We start from the raw sequence: 5,704 nt of genomic DNA, 5'->3' as shown, positions 1-5,704 counted from the left end.
TCGCCGTGGTTTGTATGTTATGTCGAATGGTAAGAGCTCAATGGCCCATTTTGCAATCCTGCACGTCGCGTCGCGGTTGTTTATAATGTCGTTGAGAGGTACTTCGGAGGCTACTGTTATTGAACACTCTTGAAAGTAGTGTCGTAGCTTCCGGGATGCCATGAACACCGCGTACGCTATCTTTTGATAATGTGGGTACCGGGACTTGCATGGAGTTAAGACAGTGGATACGTAATACACTGGTTTTTGAAGAGGGAATTTGTGCCCTTCTGTTTCTCGTTCAATGACGAGCACCGCGCTTACAACTTGATGTGTTGCCGCGATATATAACAACATTGGTTCGCCCAAGTTGGGCGCGGCTAGGACTGGATTTGTTGCCAATATGGCCTTTATTTCTTCGAGTCTGGTCGTGGCAGCATCTGTCCATTCGAAGTGTTTGGTGCGCCTGAGGAGGCGATAGAGGGGCAATGCCTTTTCTCCCAAACGGGAGATGAAGCGTCTTAGAGCCGCCACGCATCCAGTCAATTTTTGTATTTATTTGAGGTCTTTTGGGATATCCAACTGTGACAGAGCTCGGATCTTGGCTGGGTTTGCTTCAATTCCTCTACCGGATACAATGAAGCCCAAGAGCTTTCCGGCTGGTACGCCGAAAACGCATTTCTCCGGGTTGAGCTTAATGTCATATGCTCGGAGGTTGTCGAATGTGAGCCTCAAATCGTCTACTAGAGTTTCGACGTGTTTGGTCTTGACGACCACATCATCTACGTATGCCTCCACTGTTTTGCCGATCTGGGTAGCCAGACATGTCTGAATCATGCGCTGATATGTTGCACCGGCGTTTTTGAGTCCGAAGGGCATTGTGTTGAAGCAGAATGGTCCGTATGGAGTAATGAATGCTGTTGCGGCCTGGTCTGTTTCCGCCATCTTGGTTTGATGGTATCTGGAGTATGCATCGAGGAAGCACAATGAATCGTGCCCTGCGGTAGCATCGATGATTTGGTCGATGCAGGGAAGGGGGAAAGGATCCTTTGGACAGGCCTTGTTAAGGTCTTTAAAATCGACACAGAGGCGCCAGGATTTGTCCTTTTTGGGTACCATTACCAGGTTCGCTAGCCAGTCCGGATGTTTTATATCTCTGATGAATCCGTCTTCTAATAGTTTGGCTAGCTCCTCTCCCATTGCCTGTCTTTTGGGTTCGGAAAATTGCCGAAGAGCCTGTTTGACTGGCTTGAATCCTTTTAGGATGTTTAGGCTGTGTTCTGCCAGCCTGCGTGGGATTCCTGTCATATCTGAAGGGTGCCAAGCAAAAATATCCCAGTTTTCCCGAAGGAATTCTCGTAGTGCAGCGTCTACATCAGGGTTTAATTGTGCCCCAATGGAGGCCGTCTTTGTTGGGTCCGTTGGATGGACCTGGAATTTGACTATTTCGTCTGCTGGTTTAAAAGAGGTGGACTTAGATCTCTTATCGAGTATCACATCGTCCCTATTCACCATGGAGCGCAGCGCAGTGAGTTCCTCTGCCGCTAGGGCTTTGGATAGTGCCTCTAGGGCTAGTGCGGCTGTCTTATTTTCAGCGCGGAGTGCTATGTCCGGATCACTGACAAGAGTGATGATTCCATTGGGTCCGGGCATTTTAAGCTTCATGTACCCATAATGGGGTATAGCTTGGAAAATTGTGAATGCCTCTTGCCCTAATAAGGCGTGATATCCACTGCTGAACGGGGCCACTTGGAACGTGACCTCCTCGGACCTGTAATTGTCCGGCGAGCCGAACACCACATCTAGTGTGATTTTTCCTATGCAGCGTGCTTCCCGACTAGGGATTATTCCTCTAAAGGTTGTGCTGCTTCGCTCAATGCGGCTCCAGTCTATTTCCATTTTTTGGAGGGTTTCCTCGTAGATGAGGTTTAATCCGCTGCCGCCATCCATGAGTACCTTGGTAAGACGAAAGCCGTCCACTATTGGACTGAGGACCAATGCGGCTGGTGCTCGGGCTGTTCGGAATTTAGGTTCATCGCTGGCATTGAAGGTGATAGCCGTGTCACTCCATGGATTTATTGTTGCTACTTGGTAGACTTCGGCAAGGCTGCGGAGTGTTCGTTTTCGCATGTTGTTTGATGCGAAAGTCTCGAAGACTGTTAATACCGTACTAGTACTGTTGGGTTGGTTCTCCGGGGCTAGAAGCTCTTCGCCACTTTTGGCCACCTGCCGTAGTATCCAACATGCTCGAAGGCTATGTGTTGGAGTGGCGCCCTCTGTATTGTGGATTTTACAGGGTCCGCTGAGCCATCCCTCCAATACGGTTCCGTGCCCTTTATGGGGTTTTTGCTTTTTGGTTTTTGTCCCGGGTGCCTGAGCATGATGCACCCTTTTGTTTCGGACTAGGGTTGTGTTCGGAGCCGGATTGTCCCAAAACTTAGTTTCGATTTTCCAGGTGCTCTCCATCGCACAGTACTTTCGTTCTATGGACGCCAGGTCGGCGAAGCGTGTAATTTCATGGCGACTTATGGCGTTCATGATTCCCTTGTCCGTGCAATAGTTGCAGAAAATTGAGATTGCGCTTTCCTCATGGCAGTCCTTTATCCTGTCCATAACCAGGAGGAATCTGGCCCAGTAATGATGTACTGTCTCCGTGGGCTCTTGCCGGATTTGAGATAGATCGCATATGTTTGGGTGGGCGGGTGGAATTAAGTCCGGAACCCTGCCCAACTTGAGGCTCAAGGGCCGAAAATTTTCCGAATTTGGAAGCTTAGATTGCTGGATGTCGTCCAACGAATCTGGTCCGCTGCCTGACTTTAGGTTCAGTACTCGATTGACGTCCGTCCCTCCGCGGGAATCCGGCATGGAGGGATCAGGAGTCCGGACATAACTGGTTTTTAATATAAAAGAAGAGTCGCCGCGTTGTTCCTCTACCACCGCAATGTGGTGGGTAACCTGGGGAGAGTTAATCTCTCTCAGATCGGTTTTAAGCCCAATCTGATCGTAGTCTATAGCGACTCCCAGGGCGCGATGCGATCCAAGAGCTCGTTTACGGAAGAGAGCTCCATCTGATCCAGTTGCTCGGCGAATTACGAGTTGACGTGAAGATCGCTTTTGATGACCCGAGAAGTCATCGTCGAAGCGGCAGCCGAACAGGTGGTCATAAGAAAACCACCTAGCCGGATAGTTTGGCCGGCGGCCAAAGCTCCTTTGGCAATGGTACTGTCTTTAAAGATGGGAAGAGGCATCCTTCCTGATTGTGACGGCACAGAGGAACTCTCAATGAAAGCACCAATGTCGGTGTCAAAACCGGCGGATCTCGGGTAGGGGGTCCCGAACTGTGCGTCTAGGCGGATGGTAACAGGAGGCAAGGGACACGATGTTTTTACCCAGGTTCGGGCCCTCTCGATGGAGGTAAAACCCTACTCCTGCTTGATTGATATTGATGATATGGGTAGTACAAGAGTGGATCTACCACGAGATCAAGGAGGCTAAACCCTAGAAGCTAGCCTATGGTATGATTGTTGTTGTGCACTACGGACTAAAACCCTCGGGTTTATATAGACACCGGAGAGGGCTAGGGTTACACAGAGTCGGTTACAATGGTAGGAGATCTACATATCCATATCGCCAAGCTTGCCTTCCACGCCAAGGAAAGTCCCATCCGGACACGGGACGAAGTCTTCAATCTTGTATCTTCATAGTCTTGGAGTCCGGCTGATGATGATAGTTCGGCTATCCGGACACCCCCTAGTCCAGGACTCCCTCAGATGTCGTCTGAGTTTCTGTTTGTGTTTCATCCGTAGTCGGATGGTGCTCTTATGTAAGCTGATGTTGTATTCGTGTGGCATTGTATGCCTTTTGTATGTACCTCCATCTATTATGTAATGTTGATGTAGTGATATCCACCTTGCAAAAGCGTTTCAATATGCGGGTCTATCCTTGGTGGAACCTTTGAGTTCCTTTTGGATAATGTCGCATATTGGGCGTGACATACGTCTCCAACATATCTATAATTTTTGATTGTTCCATGCTATTATATTACCACTTTTGGATGTTTATGGGATTTACTTTACACATTTATATCATTTTTGGGACTAACCTACTAACCGGAGGCCCAGCCCGTTTTGCTGTTTTTTTGCCTATTTCAGTATTTCGAAGAAAAGGAATATCAAACGGAGTCCAAACAGAATGAAACCTCCAGGAGCGTGATTTTTGGAACGAATGTGATCCAGAGGACTTGGAGTGCAATTCAAGAAGCAGCTGAGGCCTCCACGAGATAGGAGGGCGCCCCCTGTCTCGTGGGCCCCTCGGGCGTCCTCCGATGTACTTCTTCCTCCTATATAAGCCTACGTACCCCAAAAACATCCGAGGAGCCAACGAAACACAATTTCCACTACCGTAACCTTCTGTATCCGCGAGATCTAATCTTGGAGCCTTCGCTGGCACTCTGCCGGAGGGGGAATCGACCATGGAGGGCTTCTACATCAACATCCTTGCCCCTCCGATGAGTTGTGAGTAGTTTACCACAGACCTACGGGTCCATAGTTATTAGCTAGATGGCTTCTTCTCTCTTTTGGGATCTCAATACAATGTTCTCCCCCTCTCTTGTGGAGATCTATTCGATGTAATCTCTTTTTGCGGTGTGTTTGTCGAGATCCGATGAATTGTGGGTTTATGATCAAGTTTATCTATGAATAATATTTGAATCTTCTCTGAATTCTTTTATGTATGATTGAGTTATCTTTGCAAGTCTCTTCGAATTATCAGTTTGGTTTGGCCTACTAGATTGGTCTTTCTTGCCATGGGAGAAGTGCTTAGCTTTGGGTTCAATCTTGCGGTGTCCTTACCCAGTGACAGAAAGGGTTGCAAGGCACATATTGTATTGTTGCCATCAAGGATAACAAGATGGGGTTTATATCATATTGCTTGAGTTTATCCCTCTACATCATGTCATCTTGCTTAAAGCGTTACTCTGTTCTTATGAACTTAATACTCTAGATGCAGGCAGGAGTCGGTCGATGTGTGGAGTAATAGTAGTAGATGCAGGCAGGAGTCGGTCTACTTGTCATGGACTTGATGCCTATATACATGATCATGCCTAGATAATCTCATAATTATTCGCTTTTCTATCAATTGCTCGACAGTAATTTGTTCACCCACCGTAATACTTATGCTATCTTGAGATAAGCCACTAGTGAAACCTATGGCCCCCGGGTCTATCTCTTATCATATTTGCTTCCAATCTACTTTTATTTGCATCTTTACTTTTTTGCATCTATATTATAAAATACCAAAAATATATTGATCTTATCTTACTATCTTTATTATATCTCACTTCCGCAAGTGGCCGTGAAGGGATTGACAACCCCTTTATTGCGTTGGTTGCGAGTTCTTTGTTTGTTTGTGTAAGTGCGTGGGACTTTTGAGGAGCCTCCTACTGGATTGATACCTTGGTTCTCAAAAACTAAGGGAAATACTTATGCTACTATTGCTGCATCACCCTTTCCTCTTCAAGGAAAACCAACGCAAGCTCAAGACATAACAACATGCAAGTATTGCAATTAATACATTGTAAAACATAAAATTTTGAGGAAAACAAAAGCATTAATTGGGTGTTCTTGAAAACTACAAAAGGTATTCCACCACTCACCATCTACCTTGGTTGGTGAGATTTTTGAATTGAGCCCTATAAGGCTGGTTGTAATGGGGAGTATCATATATA

The sequence above is a fragment of the Triticum dicoccoides genome, chromosome 5B, assembly GCF_002162155.2.
Source record: "Triticum dicoccoides isolate Atlit2015 ecotype Zavitan chromosome 5B, WEW_v2.0, whole genome shotgun sequence".
NCBI classification, from domain to species: domain Eukaryota; kingdom Viridiplantae; phylum Streptophyta; class Magnoliopsida; order Poales; family Poaceae; genus Triticum; species Triticum dicoccoides.
Note: the sequence above shows the minus strand (reverse complement) of the source record.